The sequence below is a fragment of the Rhinatrema bivittatum genome, chromosome 5, assembly GCF_901001135.1.
Source record: "Rhinatrema bivittatum chromosome 5, aRhiBiv1.1, whole genome shotgun sequence".
Taxonomy (NCBI): domain Eukaryota; kingdom Metazoa; phylum Chordata; class Amphibia; order Gymnophiona; family Rhinatrematidae; genus Rhinatrema; species Rhinatrema bivittatum.
In genome coordinates, this window is record NC_042619.1 from 350488498 (window position 1) to 350508184 (window position 19687).

Genomic DNA, 19687 nt, shown 5'->3' on the forward strand with positions numbered 1-19687 from the left:
AGAGCAATCGCTGTCAACCAGTAAAGTTTCTGTTAATGTTGTATACCCAAAACCTTGGCAATTGTTTTGATTGATGTCTTCTCTTTCCCTAAATCTCTCTGAAAGTAGCAGAGAGCAGCCAAGATCCCTGCTTGATTGAAGGACAGAAGTTAAATTGCCACTGATATCAAACCCTGCAGTGATGTTTGTATCATTGGAAGTTATCTATATAAGCAGTTGGCATTTAACAACATGAGACTGGAGATCCCTACTCAGGTCTTTTGCCTTAGTCCTACAATCAAACAAATCCTGGGGTCAACCCTGATATTTTTCTGAACTTGTTGACTGATGCCTTTGTGATTCAAAATGAATGATACATGCAGGTTTAGTTTGAAGCATTATTAGAAAAATATGGAATCACTCTGTCACATAGTAAAGAGGAAAAAGCTTAGTAAATTAGGCCCTTTAAAGTGGCCATAGCAGCACAGGCTGAGGAATTTAAGATTTTTGTTACATTGCTCTAGAATGAAAATAACATTGATAAAAACAGAGAATATGTTGGTAAATAAGGGCTGTAAAGACCATCTAGTGTTCCCTATTTTCTCTCTTTTGCAATGCCATAGATTAATCTAAGAGGTTAGGGCTGTTCAGCTTGGAGAAGAGACGGCTGAGGTGGGATAAGATAGAGGTCTTTAAGATCATGAGAGGTCTAGAACGAGTAGATGTGAATTGGTTATTTACACTTTCGAATAATAGAAGGACTAGGGGGCATTCCATGAAGTTAGCATGGGGCACATTTAAGACTAATCGGAGAAAATTCTTTTTCACTCAACGCACAATAAAGCCCTGGAATTTGTTGCCAAAGGATGTGGTTAGTGCAGTTAGTGTAGCTGGGCTCAAAAAATGTTTGGATAAGTTCTTGGAAGAGAAGTCCATTAACGGCTATTTATCAAATTTACTTAGGGAATAGCCTCTGCTATTAATTGCATCAGTAGCATGGGATCTTCTTAGTGTTTGGGTACTTGCCAGGTTCTTGTGGCCTGGTTTTTGGCCTCTGTTAGAAACAGGATGCTGGGCTTGATGGACCCTTGGTCTGATGCAGCATGGCAAGTTTTTATGCTCTTATGCTTTCATTTCAGCTCATCGCAGTTAAGGCTTCTCTGTGCTGATCACCTGCTCTCTTTGAATTTTTTTTATTGTTTCTGTCTCCTCTACATCCAATGGGAGGCCATTCTTTTTATCCACCAACTTATCTGTGAAGAAATATATAATTTCTTAGCGTCCAGTCAGATAATTCCAGAACAAGTGGGTTATGCACCTCTACCAGTAGATGGAGACGGAGCAAGATGACATCACAGTATATACACCCCTGCAGTGATATCATCCTGCCGGTATTCTCTGTCTCCAGCAGATGATGGACGTGCATCTCCCCACTGGGGATTGCTTCATTTTAAAGAAAAGGAGAATTAAGGAAACAAATTTTCCCCGCTCTCCTGCAGTGATAGCATAAGGTCCCTCCCCCTGTTGAGAATTCCTGAGGTGATTTCTGTGGGCCCTCAGATGAGTGCCTTGGTCCAGGAGCTGATTTTTCAGCCAGAGTGGACTTGGCTGCTTGAGCAGCTGAAAAGCAGCGGGTGCAGGAATCTGAGCACAGCGGTGACAGACATGCCCTATCCCCCCTGCAGCCGGAGACCATCTCTGTACTCAGCCAAGTAAGGCTGAGCTCCGGTAAGTTAAAAAAATAAAGAAATATTAGAAGGAGGTCTTTTGTTGTGCTGGGCTTCCTCTTCCCCCTGTCTCCATGCCCGATGTGCCAGTCTGACGTTCTTCCCGCTCCGTGGGAGGTTGAGGTACGTGGGCAGCTGGCGGGTTGAGTAGCCTCCTTAGGAAAGGCCCCACTCGGAGGCTTTTCGATGAGCGTCGCATGGTAGGCTGTAACAGCATTTTGCGCGCTTTCGGGGGCTGCCCTGTACAGGATTCTCGGCCCGGCAGTGGTACTGTGTGCTTAAGTTTTTTATGCACTTGTTTTTGGGGCGCCTAGGTGTGTGCACGTTTGGATGCATAATTTTTGTGCACCTAGGTTGTTGAGCACGTTAAAAAGAAAAAAAAAAAGAAAGCTAGTCGCACGCCTTTGCCTACCATTCAGCGCTCTTTCGGCCATAATGGCGCCTGTACCTAAGAAGCCTAAGCGTCTTCCCCTTTGCACTGCTTGTCATATTTGGGGGTCTCAGCCAGATGTTTGGAGGCTCAGGGAGAATTGTCCTCCTCTAATTTTACTGAGCCTGGTTCTTCCCAGCCGGAGGTGTCTGGGTAAAGACTGCTCGGGTAGGACGTCTGATTTTAGAACTCCCCTAACTGGTTCCTCAGCAGGGGATTGGAGCTCAGTTGAGTACTCCTCAGGTAACCCCTGGTCTGGATACGTCAACATTTTCCTGGGTAGAATTTTTCCAGAGGTTGCAATCCTTTCTTCAACCACAGTCCTCAGCCCTGTACAATGCTTCCCTCCCTCGGTTGCCGGATGATTGCGTATTGATCCTCCTGTGTGCTTATGTATTACAGGGATTACTGGTAAGTGTTACTCCAGTCCCTAGACTAATGTTGTTACATTCTTGTCTGAGCTCAGTGTTACCTGATGGCCGAGTATTGACATGGTTATCTGTTTTTAATCAAGGTTTTTGGTAGTCTGTCCACAGTTGCTTTTGCAGAGAATACTGGCGGGCTGATGTCACTGCAGGGTGTTATACACTGTGATGTCAGCTTGCTCTGTCTCCATCTGCTGGTAGGAATGCATAACCCACTTGTTCTGGATTCATCTGACTGTCCTAAAGAAAAGGAAATGATCAGGTAAGTAGTAATTTCTCATTTTTTGACCTGGTAGCTTCTGAATGTCCAGCTCTTTTGGAACTAGGGCTGGGATGTGGCACCTTGAGCCGTCATTTGCAACCACCCAGGGTATTCACATTACATTTTTTTGATCCTTTAGGCTTGTAGTGGAATAGGAACAAGCCTCTTTTGAGTTATAGCACAATAAGCCTTTATTTGCAACTACCCTGCTAACTCAGCCTTTTAGATTTAGCTTTAACCAAAATCCTCCCTCAATTGTTGTTTCTTCTTTACTTAATATCATGTCCGGTTTAGGATGGGAACAACCCCTAGACATGCCTACACACATAAAAGGACATACCTTAGATCCTGTTTTCTATAACCCTTCCCATTTAGATTGTTCTGCAGTAACCCATCAAGTCCCTTTGTCTGACCACTTCCTAATATATGCGAGTGGTGAGCTCAAGAGCAACCTGCAGAACAGCCCTGTCAGTCCTAAAAAGAAATGTTTAAAAGAAATCCATCTCGCTCCTGAAACCTTCGCAAATGCTTTACTCCCAATTCTCCCCACGGTCCTTAGTAATGATATCGACCAATCTATAACTATCTGGAATTCTGCAATAATTAAATCCCTAGACCTGTGAGTTCCAAAACTACTATGCACTATTAGATCCAAACCCAACTCTGTCTGGTTCTCACCAACCCTATGAAGAATCAAACCACTTTAAAACGTCTTGAATGTCGTTGGCGCAAGAATCCAACCTTAGAAAATAAAACTGCTTATATCATTCTTTCAAAAAAAAAATACAAAAAAAGAAAACGACCTTGCAAAAAAAAAAAAAAAAAAAAAAATCCTATTACGCAAATAAAATAAAATTGGCCATTGGCAACCTGAAAACTTTATTCAACATTGTAAAATCTCTTGCATCACAAAAAAGCACTCCTCAAAATAACATTTTGAATGATTTATATAATAAAATTGCCCATCATTTTCAAGAGAAACTTATCAGAATCTCCTCTGAATTCACGCACCTGCCAATTCAAAAAATAAATCTACCCTCAATTTCGTGCTCTTGGTCCACCTTTTGTGAAATTGATATTTCTTCTGCAATCTCACGTTTTCTCACTAATTTAAAAGTATCAAATTCGCCATACAATCTTTGTTCAAGTCAACTTTTAAGGGACGGCCGAGATTTCATTTCTCTATCCAATATATCTTGCCTGGGTGAGTTCTATGGAGCGATGATATTTGGGTGTCCGCATGTGAGATAATTTAAGCATGTTTACTGGCGTTCAAGTTCCAATGTAACTCTGAAAGGTTTTACCTGATAGAAATGCCTTGTCGGCGTGCATCACTACTGCTATAATCTAATAATATCTGTTTCAGGGAAACTTATAAAAGATGGCGTTCATGATATATTCTTTTAAAGACACAGTTGCTTCAAAAATTATAAAAAAGTTAAATTGGATAAAGAACATTTCCAGGCCTTTACTTTCTGCCAACCAGATGGCTAGCATCTAATTAAGCATGCTGTCCACTTTATAATGTCCTTTAATTCAGGCTGAAATCTCAGTATCCATTCTAAACCTAGAGGTCAATGTACTAAAGTGTGATAACATGTTAATTTCCTTGTGTTAATGGCCCTTATTAATCACATGCAAATCGGTTTGTAAATAAATTTCTCTTGTTAGTGTGTTAAGGCTGAAATCAACATATTTATTTATTTTATTTAAAATCTTTTCTATACCGTCGCAGCGGTTTACAAATAGGCACATAAATTCAGGTAGGTAAATGTGAATTATAGTACATTCTTAACAGGTGCCAATAAGGTTCGGTTACAATTTTCATAAATAAAAGTCAGTATTTGAGTAATGTTGGTCTTGTCCGGGTGTACTAGTAAGTTACTCTTCATTTGTAGTTTTACTTTAGTTGTAAGACTGAATAATGTATTACCATGCCCTTTATGAGAGTAGCGTTGGGTTCATGCTCTTCTGTCTGTTCTTGTACTGGCTCTATCCTCCGGTCTCTTTAGGAAAGGCTTGTTTGAGGAGCCATGTTTTTAGATTTTCCTTAAAAGTTTTGCGATCACTCTGTAATCTGATTTCAGGAGGCATCGTCTTCCATAGTACGGGCCCTGCCAATGATAAGGCCCTCTCTCTCGCCTGGGTTAGTTTTGCAGACTTTACTGAAGGAATGGTTGGCAGTGCTACGCCTCTCTGAAGCGAAGTGATGTTTCTCTTGGTGATGGGTCTGCCGTAACAAGCATCGCAAAGTGTGCGGTGTTAGAGAATATGCAGCTCGCGAACCCGTTTCTTTGTTTTGCTTAGATGGTGCCCTGATGATTGTGATAACGCCGATGCGTCGTTTTTTACCTACGGCAAAACCCTGGTATGGTTTACTGCCTTGTCCTTCAAGAATCGTTTGGTTTTTTTTTGTCTCTAAAGTGGCCAGTTGGAATATAAAACCCGAAAAGCCCTTTTCTAGAAGTTAAGTGAACCTGCGGTAGCCTGTTGGAGAAGGACGTGCTCTCAGAGCAGTACGTGGCTGCCTTGTGCATGTGGACCCCCTCACGTGCTTTCTTTATAAGGTATTACCGTGCAGGAAGTGGCTTGCTGAATCACTCTGGTTTTAATCCTATCTGTCATAGACTTGTGCAAAGCAAACAGTCCAGAGGACCCTAGGATTTTTTTTTTGAGCAGGACTCTGTTGACCAATGCATATGGGCTGTAAGTATGGAAGCTCTCCTGTATTATTTTTGGGCTATGCTTGGCATACGTTCAGCAGCTCCATATGTTTAAATGATTCCAGATGCTAGATCCTCTCGGTGAAGGAAGTTGGTGGTGCATTGTTACCATTTATGGAAACTTGTACAGGATTCTGCTGTGAAGATATCAGGAAGTTTTAATTCTATTTTGGCTGTGCTTTACTGAGGACACAGAAGCATATAACTTTTATTTATTTATTTATTTATTTATTTATTTAAACTTTTTATATTCTGACTTTGGTGATCAGTCAGCCACCTCAAAGTGGATTACCATCCGGTACTGAAGGCTTGCAGTCTAAGTAAGGGGCCTATTTACTAAACGTTTTCTCTCATTTTAGTAAAAAGGATACTAAGCTTGTACTTGAGGCAATGAAGGGTGCAGGGTAGGGTTGCCAGCTGGCTCTGGATTTTCAGGACAGGCTGATCCAGTCCTGGTTTTACACCCCCCCCCCCCTGCATACAAGTACTTAATAGTGTATTGATTTTCTTATGCAATGTAATAGGGAAATCCAGAATAAGTCCCAGCGTATACAATGGGGTAAAACCAGAACTGCATCAACCTGTCCGGAAGATATTTAGCTAGTTGGCGATCCTCGTGCAGTGACTTGCCAAAGGTCACAAGGAGTAGTAGCAGCAGGATTTTGAACCCTGACTTTCCTGGTTCACAGCCTGCTGCCCTAGCCACTAGGATATACTCCCGTTATTTGTCTTATTACATATTTCCACAGCTCTGACCTGTGAGCTTCAGGAATGTAATGGAAACAGAAGCTTCAGACTGGAAGTTGCATCCTAGCTGTTTCTGTTTCACCACCACACTCTCCTGGCTTGCTGTCTTTTCTGGACGGTCTTCTGCTGGCCTCAGGCAGGCAAAGGTCAAAGGCACTTTTGAGTGCTGTTTCTGGGCTCCGGGATGAAATTGATTGGACGGATGGGCAGACTGGATGGGTTGTACAGTCTTTTTTTTTTTTTTCTGTCATGGTGTTTCTGTGTTTCTTTTGTAAAGCAGGTGGAAGACGGCGCTGCTTCGGAAGCCTGAGGCTGAGTTGTGGTGTTTTCCCCCCTCCCGAGTCTGTCAGACTACCGGCATCCTCAGAGGTGAGGAAAGCGTATCCTGCACGCGGGATCTCCGCGGTCGGTGTAACAGGGCCCTGCAGGTGCCTTCTCTATTCCAGATTTTACAAACTTCAGAGCCGTTATGTGAGGCTCTAGAGGCCTGGCATTTCCCATTTCTTGATATATATAAGAATTTATTTTTGCATGGCTGGACCATTACCTGTTGCAAGTTAGATTATAAGGGAGAATAAAGAAATGGATGATTTCTGCCTGTAGAAGGTAAGGATTTAACACTCATGAAAGGTAAGTGAGACGTTTAAATGGGAAAATGGCATGGGACTCCAGTTTTTATAATTCTGTTCCTGTTTGACACAAGCCAGACTTCTAAGAAGTGACTATTGTGTTTTTAGATGAAAAAAAACTTCCTTTTAGGTCTTTGAATTACTTATTTAGAGTTAAAGTAGGGAGCATTTGGAACAGTGCAGCAGGGTTTCATAATCTTCATGTTTTATAATGCTGATATAACATACCAAAGTCAACGGTATAATAAATCTGCTTTAATTGACTTGTTAACCTTTGGATAATTTGTTTAAATACGATTTTTTGCTGATCTGGAACTATAATTCAAAATGCAAAAAACATTTTAAAACTGTCTGTTTGCTTAAATTTTTCTCTGAGGATGGCAGTCCTGACACATGGGTGACATCATCCAATGGAGCCCAGCGTGGAACTTTCTAGAACTTTGATTCTGTCTCACCGAGCATGCTCATGCATGCCACCATACCATGCATCCACATATGGGGGTCTGTTCAGTCTTTCTTTTTCTTCAGAGCCTCTGGTTGTGGCCTGCTTTGGACCTTGTTTTTTGTGGTTCCCTTCAGCAGGATTGTTTGTTGCAGGGCCCCCCTGGTCATGTTCTGCCTTCAGTTAGTTTCCCTAGGTAGGTTTTTCGGTTGCTTTCCTTAAGGTTTTGTTTCATCTCAGTTCTGGGTCAGTATGTTGTTAGAGATCAACAAGGATCAATAACTGCCAAAATCAAGTTCAATTTTTGCTTCCCTTCTTTTCAATCATAGAAACATAGAAACATAGAAATGACGGCAGAAGAAGACCAAACGGCCCATCCAGTCTGCCCAGCAAGCTTCACACATTTTTTCTCTCATACTTATCTGTTTCTTTTAGCTCTTGGTTCTATTTCCCTTCCTCCCCCACCATTAATCGATCCATATCTAGTGGGTTCCCTTCCTCCCCCACCATTAATCGATCCATATCTAGTGGGTTCCAGTAGTGCCCCCTGGTATGCCAGGGTCATGTCTGTCACTCATCCTCAAAATAGATGTAGTCTGTGCCTGGAGCATCATATGATATCCAGGGGTGTCTCAAGTGTGTGACCATGATCCCGAAAGGATGATGAACTCCAACTCTTGGAGAAACACTTCTGGCACCAGTGGTCTGATCCACTGGTATCAGCATTGGTGCAGCTCGATGTTGATGCTTTCAATAGAGGTAGAGACATTGAGATCGGGAGAACTGGTGGCTCCTTCAATGCCAAGCATTAGTAAGGACCTCAAGGACAGGCCATCTTCTCATCTGAAGAAAGTGATGGGTTCCGCCTCTTGGACACCAACATTGAGGATCTCCGATGCAGGGAACTAAGAGAAGCCAAAGAAGCATCGTTCTCAATCAGAGTGTGATGCCAGGAGTAGGAATGGTCTGGTGGCTGCCAAGAACCCTCCTAAGCGGTCCTGTATAGAGGAGAGCTCATCTTCACAAAAGTCCTGGGATCTATGAGTGCCACCAATTTACCTCTTTGTTCTCAGGAAGACATGACTATGCCTCCTGCCTCCCAGTTAGCGTTGGCATTGGCTATATTTGACGAGGAGTTGAACCAAAAGATCTAGCAAGCCTTGGAGAAGGTTTTATGAGGCTTTGATACCCTGGTACTAGCTATCTTTGAGTCCATTCAGCTGTCCAGCACCCATGTACCAGCACTATTGCTGGTGCTGTGGCCAATGCCAGTTCCTAAGGGGAAATCAGGATCGATGCCTGTTGCCCCACTAGTGATCTTGTCCATCAGGTGATGAACTTTTCCCAAGGTGCCAGAGCTCCCTGGGATCCAGGCCAAAACAACCAAGTGCACGCCCCCTCTGAGGCCTTGACTGAGAATCGGGCACCTTTGGCCTACCTGTCGAGGCCTAACTGAGTTGTCAAGGGGCATGGCTACAGACCCAATGATATCTCTGAAGAGGAGTCATTAATGGATCTCCCTCCTCCTCTGGTGAGAAGGAAATCCCTTCTTGAGGACATCTCCTTTACTGGTTTTGTCTGAAGAATGGCAGAAGCCATTCCATTTACTTTTCAGATTGAGGATGAAACCAGAACCAAGATGGTGGACATCCTACAATTCTTGGAGCCCACTAAGGAAGTTGTAGCTATCCCAGTCCATGAAATCCTTCAGGCTGTACAGATGAGGAAGTGGGAGATCCCCCCCCCCTCTTAGTGGCTCTCTTTAGAAGGATAGCAGATTTGGTTTATCAAGTCCAAAAGGCTCCCATATTCAAAACTATGCAGCTACCACACCAGTCTGGAATGGTTAAAGCTGCTCTCAAGGGAGCCAATAGGCAAAGAACTCACTCCTTGGGGCCCCCAAAGAAAGTGTCTCAGACCCTGGACACTCTTGGGAGAAAATTATTTCAGGAAAGCTATGCTAAATGCCTGCATAGCCTCCTACCAGCTCTTTCTGGGCCAGTACAAGCAGGGCACCTTAATTCCTTTTTTTTCAAAATCAGGGCTCTCGATCTCAAGGATGTTTACACCCATATAGAGATATTTCCCCCCATACAGGAAATATCTCAGATTTGTTGTGAGAAATGGTCACCTTCAGTATCACATACTGTCCTTTGGCCTAGCATCAACTCCACGTTTCTTCACCAAATGCCTTGCTGTAGTGGCGGCACACTTATGCAAGCCAGGGATTTGTGTGTAATCCTATCTGGATGATTAGCTGATCAAAGAGTGTGTCACAGAATCGATATACAAGTCCATCCGGGTGTTGGCATTATTAGGATTTGTTGTCATCTGCCCCAAATTCCACTTGAGCCCATCATCTCAGTTGGAGCAGTGCTAGTCATGACTTTCTTTGCACAGTAGAAAGGATTCAGATGAGTCAACAGACATCAGCTTGGGACATGTTGAGTATGTTGGCCCATCCACAGTATATGTCACTTCCTTGGCACATCTCCACATGAGGAGAGCCCAATAAACCTTCAAGTTTTGGTGGCTGAAGGCCATTCAGGATCTTTGGAACAGCATCTGTGTCACACAGCAGCTCCAGAACTCCCTGTTCTGGTAGCGGGACAATTCCAATCTGACTAAAGGTATGCCTTTCAAAACTCCTTTGATCTGAATTATCCTCACCACGGATGCATCCAGCATGGGGTGGGGAGCTCACATAGAGGGGCTCTGCATCCATGGTATTTGGTCTGCTCAGGAAAAGCTTCATCAGATAAATTTCCTGTGATCCAGTACACACTGATGGCTGCCAGAGATCAGTTGGCCAGCAAAGTAGTCCTAGTTCATATGGACAACCAGATTACACTGTATTATATCAACAAGCAAGGAGGCACAGAATCATAACTTCTGTGTCAAGACACTGTCCAGCTTTGGGACTGGACCATCTCTTAAGGAATGGTTCTTAGGGCCTTGTATCTGGCAGGGATGGAGAATGCCCTGGCAGACAGATGAAGTCAGATCCTGGAACCACACAAATGGTCCCTGGATAGGAGGGTAGCAAGTCAGATTTTCAGCCAGTGGGGTACTCCTGCAATTGATCTGTTTGTAACTCTTCTTACCAGGAAGGTTCCACTCCTGTTCCCTAAAACGGCCACAGGGCAAACTAGCCTCTGACTCCTCAGCTACTGCTAGTGTTGAAGACACTTTTGAAACTAAGAGAAGAGATAGAACGCCCCTGCACAGTGAGGCCTCACCTGGAGTACTATGTTCAGTTCTGGAGACCTTATCACAAAAAGGACAGCAACAGAATAGATGTAGTACAGAGAGAGGCACGGGGTCAGCATTGAAAGACTTATGAGATGAGAATGGAGGACCTAAATTTGTATATCCTGGAGGAGAGGAGAAACAGGAGAGATGATGCAGACTTTTGAATACCTGCAAGATATTAATAATTCACAGGAATAAAACCTCTTCCGATGGAAAAGAAGCTGTAGAACTAGGGTCATGATAAGAAATTCCAAGGAGGTAGGCTCAGGAGCAAGGTAAGGAAGAATTTCTTCCTAGAAAGGGTGGTGGATGCAGGGAACGCCCTCCTGTTATAGAAGTTAAAAACAAGAACAGTAATGGGGTAATCGCTAGAGAATGGAAATGAAGAGGCAGGGTAATCTGTGGTAGCTTTAGCTGTAACATTTCTGCATGGGGCTAACCTGCACAGAGCGGCAATTACAACCCTAAAGATTTTGCTGGGCAGACTAGATGGACCGTTTGGGTCTTTATCTGCCGTCATTTACTATGTTACTGTCCTGATAGAAATTGCCAGAGTTTAGCCTAACTGGATTCTTGCCCTAAGTGTTAGATATTCATACGAAGATCCTGCAGGAAAGAGCTTCACATCTCTGGTACATTGCATACAAATGCTGAGTTGCCTTGTGCTGGTCAATCTTGCAGTTTTGTAAGAGGGGTAGTTAGCAACCATTGTTGAGGTTTGCAATAACCCTGGTTGACTCATAGAGCTCCAACGTATCTGCAAGATATCTCGGCCCTGACAAATTGAAGGCATTTATAAATTAGGTTCAGAATCTTGAACCCTATTCTGCTTGAAATCGAGAGTCAGTGGAGATTGTGCAAAATTGGGATAACATGATCCCTCTTGCCTGTTAACAACCTGGTTGCAGTATTTTGCAAAAGTTGGAGACATTTAAGATTGTAATTTGGCAGCCCTTGATACAATGAATTTCTCAGTCCAACTAATCAGTTACTAATGTGTGTTTCATGGTTGCCAGCTCCCTTCTTCACCAAATGAGAGCCAAAGCTAGCAAATTTGTCACAGGCTTAAAAACGATCCTCCTACTGCTGATATCTGGATAGATAGATAAGTGTGTGTCCAGTTTCACCCCCAGACTAGTCACAGTTTCCTTAAGCACAGCAATGCTTGTAATAGATGGAAGACTTGATATATTATCTATTTTGTTGAAGGAGCCATCAGGTTTTGGACTTTGGTGATTTTTCATTATAAATTGAGATTAAATCCAATCTGCTACTGCCTCTAAATCCAAGTTCATATTCATCATACACAGTCCTTGATCACTCTTCATATGAGCCAAGATCTGTTTGCATTAAACTGAAAGACCAGGCAAAAGCCCCGGATAAGGATTGCAAGCAGAGCCAAATAAATGTTGTTTTTTTTTAAGTACTGGGGACAGTAATGAACCCTGGAGTACTGGACCCTTGCTTTAATACACGAAACATGGATCACTGTCCCATGCCACACGCTAGTTCCTGCTGGATAGAAAGGAATTCAACAGACAGATCAAGCAGGATTAATAGAGTCCCTATCTCGATCCACTTGCATCCTGGCACTATTGACAAGAACCAGTCGAGCCATTTTCTATCCTGTATGCTTGATAGAAACATGATTGAGAGATGTAAGATTTTTATTCTCCTACATAATCCTGTATTTGGTCGTATAATATCCTTTCAACCATTTTACTCATGAATGGCAGCTTCAAGACTAGCCGATAATGGCCAATAATGTTGCCATCTAATTTTGAATATTTAAACTTTTATTGAAATAAACATGAACCAATGTCCAGTATATGTTGTTCCTTCTGCACGTTTGCAGCATTGTATAAATCAAGCACGTCTAGAATTTTCACCCCAAACTGTTAGAACAAATCTAAAATGCACAGAATTCCAATAAGAAATCCCACCTTCTCATCTCCCCTCTCCTTCCACCCACCCAACAAACCTCCTCATCTTTTTCTTGTGCAGGTTTCCTACTCTGGAACTCCTTGCCTCTTACCTTACCACTAGATCTACTGATGATTTTTTTTTACTTTTAGAAAGACTCGTAAAGCCCAGCTCTTCACTAAAAGCTCTGAATGACTGACCTGGCTGGATATTTCCATGTGCTAAAATTGTAAATGTGTTTCCCAATCTTTGGGAAGTTAGGCTGAGCCTGTCCTGTAATGTCCTGGATGATTGTCCTTGCTTGTTCATGTGTTAGCCGGCTTTTATTCTGTTTGTGTTTATCCTGGACACCACTTTGTAGCCAGGGACAGTAACTTTGAAACAAGCACGTGGATGCCCAAAGACGCACATATTAGGAGAGCATGCAGACACGTGCAGGAATTTTAAATCGTGTGCACAATTGCACACGTACGACTTAAAATACACCCGTCATGCATATGTGTGCTCCTAATTTTACATGAGCAATTGTAGTTCACATTACATGAGCAAACGTAGATCATGTATCTTCTTTAGGACTTTGTCGGCTTTAACATGCACACGTAAGCAGATTTTAAAACATGCAAGCATGAAGGACAATTGCCAGTTTTACCAATTAGTCCACCAGTTTGCCCAGCCTAACTCTACGTCATCTGGACCCATCTGGTTCTTTAGCCTCTGGTTCTGCAGCCTTACCCCTCATCAAATGCAGAAGTAAATACATGCGGTTAACAGCCCGCCACGCTGCGGTTGCCAGGTTTACAAGATGGATTTACACGCCCCAGAACACACCTGACACACCCTAATATCACCCCTTTTTTCCATGCATTTGGTTGCTTGTGCAAAATTTGAGTTATTTGAGCTGGGCCCAGATACTCGCATATATGGACCTTTTTTTAATGCAAGTAACTCTTTTTTATTTTTTTTTTTTAAATTCACCCCATATGAGAGAGGTGGTTAATAAATTTGGAAATAAGTAAAATCTTTGAATAAGGATAAAATGGGTAAAATCTTAGGGAGAGACTCAAACTATTAACTAGAATGATCCAAGATGACTGCAATAGGTTCTTGTATGTTTATCTTAGCATTACCAAGCTTGCTGGAAAAAAAAGCCCTTCATTATTGTGGATAATTAACTATATCACTCCTAGCTCTAGGAGAAAGTAGTTTTGTGTGTGTGTACATTATATATAGTAAATTAAAAACAACAATATTTGTTGTAATTTATATAAATGTGTTCCATATACAGACTGCCCTAGTTACAATAGAAACACATTATGTATAATACCAATAACTTTATTATCCAAAGTATACACAAAAACTCTGCTTAAAATACCTTCATACTCCGTGTACTTTACAGTGTCTTGTTATTCCCTTACAATGTCTTATTATCACAATACATATACTTTGACAGACGGAAGAACGTTAATACATTTATATTCATCCAGGATCTTATTTATATAGTTCATCCCGAAAATGCCATGATGGTATTTGTCTAAAATGGTCATATCTGGGCCTGCGATTGGGTTGTATTTAAACAGCTTACATTATGGAATCTGCTATGCACGAGTTCTAGGGCTTTCAGTATGAGCTATAATAAATAAGATTCTGGATGAATATAAATGTAATAATGATTGTCTGTTTGTCAAACAAAGTATATGTATTGTGATAAGATGGTGTAACATAATAAGCTAATTGTTGGGTAAAAGGAATAAGGTATTTTAAGCAGAGTTTTGTATGCAATTTAGGTAACAAATGTATTTTTATTATAAGTACATAATGTGTGTTTCTGTTGTAACCAGGACAGTCTCTCTCTGTAGTTGACAAAATTCTTAATATTTTTCATCAAAATATGAACCAAAGTACTCTCAAATTTAACTCTATTCTATTTCCTACTTTTTTTTTATAGGAGAGGTGGTTAGCCCTTTCACTATTTTATAGAGCTCTCTGGGATGATTATTTGCTTGTGCTAGTGGGTTAGAGAGAAACATCTTTGTTTCCCTTAGCTATCATGTATTTATCTGTTTATTACTGCAATATATATTCTACCTAATTTTGAGAACATCTGTTCTAAGATTATAAGCTTTTTGCTTGATCTTTACAACAAACTCTGATCCAAGGTCCTGTCTACTGATTCAGTCTAGGATTCAGAATCTGTAATCTACCTTATAAATGGCCTGTGACCGACGGCCCGCAAATGCGCAGTAGAGACCAGCTCTACCGCGCATGTGCGGGCGAGCACGTCGCTCTGAGGCAGCTTCAGAAAGAAAAAAAAATGGCGGCGTCCAGTGGCAGCAGCGGGCGGCGGCGGCGGTACCGGCAGCGGGCGGCGACGGCGGTAGCGAGTGGTGGCGGGCGGCGACGGCGGTAGCGAGTGGTGGCGGTAGCGACGGCGGTAGCGGTAGCGGCGATGGCAGTAGCGGGCGGTAGCGAGGGAGGGAGAAGAGAGAGAGAGGGAGGGACGGACTGAGTGGGAGGGAGGGACGGAGAGAGAGAGTGGGAGGGAGTGACTGAGTGGGAGGGAGTGACTGAGTGGGAGGGAGTGACTGAGTGGGAGGGAGTGACTGAGTGGGAGGGAGTGACTGAGTGGGAGGGAGTGACTGAGTGAGGGGGAGGGACTGAGTGAGAGGGAGGGAGTGGGACTGAGTGAGAGGGAGAGGGGGGACTGAGGGAGGGAGTGGGACTGGGAGAGAGAGGGAGGGAGTGGGACTGAGGGAGAGTGAGTGGGAGTGAGTGAGAGGGAGGGGGGAGGGAGTGACTGAGTGGGAGGGAGGGATTGAGTGAGGGGGAGGGACTGAGGGAGGGAGTGGGACTGAGGGAGAGAGAGGGAGGGAGGGAGTGGGACTGAGGGAGAGGAGGGAGGGAGTGGGACTGAGGGAGAGGACGGAGGGAGTGGGGACTGAGTGAGAGTGAGTGGGACTGAGTGAGTGAGAGGGAGGGAGAGAGGGGGGAGGGAGTGAGTGAGACTGAGTGGGAGGGAGGGACTGAGGTGATAGGAGAGGGAGGGTGGGGAGGAGTGGGTGAGGGAGGGGGTGGTGAAGAGTGGGGGGAGGTGAGAGACAGAGGGATGTAGCCCGTTTTAACGGGCTTAACGGCTTGTTTGTCTATAAAACAAATTTAAAAGATTTAAACTCGCACTTTCCAGCTTTCATGTTTAGAAAGGTGACTTGAATCTCTTCCAGAGAGGGGCTACTTTAATGCTCCATTATATATGGTTCCCAGCTCACAAACTATGTCCAGTCTGGATGTTATTAAAGTTATTTTCTCACAATTTCTTATTAATGTTATGAACTGTACTCTAAAATATCTTGAAAAAAATGTTTTTTTACCACAACATAAATTTTTAAAGGAGAAGGTGGAACGTTTCATAAACTGTCTCGTAACATTACTACCTTGTAATGTATCAGATATTTTAATCATGAACAAAAAAAAAGATACTAAGGATGGAGGTGGATTGTTCATGATTAAAATATCTGATACATTACAAGGTAGTAATGTTACGAGACAGTTTATGAAACGTTCCACCTTCTCCTTTAAAAATTTATGTTGTGGTAAAAAAAAAATTGTTTTCAAGATATTTTAAGAATATAGTTCATAACATTAATAAGAAATTGTGAGAAAATAACTTTAATAACATCCAGACTGGACATAGTTTGTGAGTTGGGAATGTTTGTCTATTGATTGTCTAGAAATATTTATAGGTGCTGAGGAGTTTCCATTATATATGGTGACAATTCATCGCTTAGAAATTTGTTGTGTTTTGTCCATATTGAGCGAAGTTGTTTTGCGGATACAATTCTTGTTAGTTAATCAACAAAAGTGGTATTTATTTGTTGCTCAATGCTAGGGAAAGCAGCAATGTCTTGATGCTAGAAGCTGGCTTGGGATCCCAGCCCTACTCTCACAGCTGAAGAGCTATCGAGTTCCACAAGGAATATAAAAATCAATTTAAACTTTATAAGAGCAGACTCCGTCTAGAATGACTTAAATGATTGAAACAGAGAGAAAATCCCGAGGGAAGGTAGAATCCTGTGATCTCACAGTGAAGCGTTTCTTTAATGTTTGAGCTCATGGGTCACGACATGACAAACACGCTACCAGAATGGATAACTAACAGCTGTTCTAAGAAAAAGAAGGATATACTGAAGAGAGAGAAACTACAGGGCGGCCCAGATGGCTGGGAGCCTAATTTTCTAATAATGGAGTACTATTAGCAGGGGAAAACACGAACACACGGATTGCAGCCAGGAAATACAAAGGCTTTGGATCTGCTAACTGAATAGGCTAAACTTAGAAAACTGCGTTCACTTAAAAAAGATACAAAGGCAGTCGAGTTCCTTCCAAGCCTAATGGAGTGGTTTGCTGATTTTTTTTTTGAAAAGTAATTCTTGCATACCACCATCATCTTTTTTTTTTTTTTTTTTTTTTTTTTAATACTTTATATTGTGGCAAACTCCCTTTTCACTGGCATGCTGTTTGTTTCCTTTCCTCTCGCTGGTTGTCAGACAGAACTGAGAAATTTTGGTTTTCATTAAAAAGCGCCTGTGCAGAAACGGTCATCCCTGCACCAGTGAGCCTGCTGGTTTTGTTAGTTATTGTCTTGGTTCAAGATTGTATGGTCTGTTTTCAAAGTACAGTTCTAGTTAAAATGCTCAAACTAATATCAACTTTCCTCTTTGTTGGTTCTGCAACTCCCTTTTGCATCTTAAGAATATGGGCACTGAATTTTTAAGTCAAACTAAAGGCCCTTCTACCAAACATCCTATCCGAGAGAGGCAAGTATATCAAAACAGAGCAAGTGTAGGCATCCATTACAAAAATCATTTATCTGTATATAGATATAACTCTCTAGAGGTAAACATAGTGCAATAGAGGGTGTGATAATGAGATCTTATGTTACATTTTTGGGAAATAAAACATGCACTGTGTTGTTCTTGTTGTTATCAAATGACCTGGTTTTAAAAATCCCCCTATTCATGAATCCACGCCTTATTTTATGCTATATGTATACTTAACATATCTCACAATGGTATCTACATAGGATTCTGCTTAGGACCCGTAGAGCAATTTCTTGATCTGCTTAGATTCATAATGATGGGATTGTGTAATTAGCAGGACCATTTAAAAAGACTTTTTAAAAATGGTTATCTCCTGAGAAGTGAAATAAGGTGTAGAAAAAAGAGGGGGAGGTAAGAGGCTGTTTCAGTGCATTTAACTGCCAATTGAGTCATCCAAAAACCAGTTGCAGAGCTGACCTGGTGGCTTGCTGGGGTCCTGGGTTTAATTTGTGGACCAAGAAGAGGGAGTCTCAGCTATGGCTGAAGCAAATCCACCTGATGGCCAGATTTCTGATCCCCCATTGGTTAAATTCCGCAAGAAAAACCCTTGGTGGCTCCTGGCTTAGGATCATTATCACATGGATGAATTGGGAAGAGGAATGTTGAAATAGTGGGGAAAAACTTGGTGTTTACTAACCAAGACCTCTACGGCACTATAGTCCAATAAAGAGAGAGCTTCTGATTTAGCTGGAAGCTAAAAAGAACTGGAGGAAGCTTTTGGACCAAGTGTTGCTGCTTTTAAGTCTACAAAACTAGAAGGGGTTAATAAACATGTGGATAAAGGTGAACCGGTAGATGTAGTGTATTTGGATTTTCAGAAGGCGTTTGACAAAGTCCCTCATGAGAGGCTTCTACGAAAACTAAAAAGTCATGGGACAGGAGGCGATGTCCTTTAGTGGATTACAAACTGGTTAAAAGACAGGAAACAGAGAGAATAGGATTAAATGGTCAATTTTCTCAGTGGAAAAGGGTAAACAGTGGAGTGCCTCAGGGATCTGTACTTGGACCGGTGCTTTTCAATATATTTATAAATGATCTGGAAAGGAATACAACGAGTGAGGTTATCAAATTTGCGGATGATACAAAATTATTCAGAGTAGTTAAATCACAAGCAGACTGTGATACATTACAGGAGGACCTTGCAAGACTTGAAGATTGGGCATCCAAATGGCAGATGAAATTTAATGTGGATAAGTGCAAGGTGATGCATATAGGGAAAAATAACCCTTGCTGTAGTTACACGATGTTAGGTTCCATATTAGGAGCTACCACCCAGGAAAAAGATCTAGGCATCATAGTGGATAACACATTGAAATCATCAGCACAGTGTGCTGCAGCAGTCAAAAAAGCAAACAGAATGTTGGGTCTGAGCCATGAGAAACCAGGAGCTGAATGTTATCATTGTATGCGTAGTAGTTAATCTGATATTCCCTGAGATTGCCTGGGGGACAACAAGGTGTTGAACAGGATGGACAAAGCTCCTGGAGGATGGCGGTGCTGCCCTTAGCTTTTGTTCGATTTAAAAATAATGCAAACTGGAAAGGCACACAGTACTCATCAGGGAGAGATGGCAAAATGGTGGACCCTGGTGACTGCTTTATTGTAATCCGTTCATGTTTTATATACGATTGACGGTGTATTCAGCTTTGTAGGATTTTTACTCATCACCCTGTCACTTCTTATGAGACTTGCTAGCTTGAAAAGGTATTTATAATCGGAGACTTCTGCAGATCAGAGGTTTCTTGCACAGAATGTTTCTTAGGATGAAAGCCTAATCTCAGTTAACAACTGAAAGAAAGAGTAGCCCACCTACTCATCTCAAACTATATAACATCTTTATTCACACAAATATGTTTGCAGACCCATGTAAAACGTGCAGCTGCTGTTCAGCTCCGTCTCCTCCAGCCCATGCGGCTAACTGAAGTCAAAGTAAAAACTGGACTGGATTCCCTGCTCAGTATAGATAAAATTGGTTTATGCCTGCTCTCGTCTCAGCTTCTGTGCGGATGGTGAAATGATGACGATTGTGGCTTTTGCGTGGCACTCTGTCCACAATACCTTACAATAAATACACAGTGTGTCAGTGTGAAAACTGTAGTGATAATTATTCTAGTTGTTTCAGTAGGTTATGGGCATTGTATCTGGAAAACATAAAAGATGAGAGGGTATTTACAATCAGGTCGTGCTGTTAACTGGAATGTGGATAATGTGAGGTTAAGAGAAACAAGTAGTTGTAAAATTCTGATAATTTAATCGGTGATAGTGGGACACTTG

General features: G+C 42.2%; 1 protein-coding gene across 2 annotated transcripts in view; it reads left to right on the forward strand.

Moving 5' to 3' along the window:
- Positions 1-19687, forward strand: part of LIMS1 (LIM zinc finger domain containing 1) — a 214515-nt gene that overhangs the window by 73046 nt on the left and 121782 nt on the right. The window contains exon 1 of one of the 2 annotated variants that reach the window (XM_029604585.1): positions 6571-6662. The exons of the other annotated variant lie outside the window; for it this stretch is intronic. The gene's annotated coding sequence lies outside the window, so the exon portion shown is untranslated. Of the gene's footprint in view, positions 1-6570; positions 6663-19687 lie in introns of those variants that run through there. 2 annotated transcript variants of the gene reach the window in all.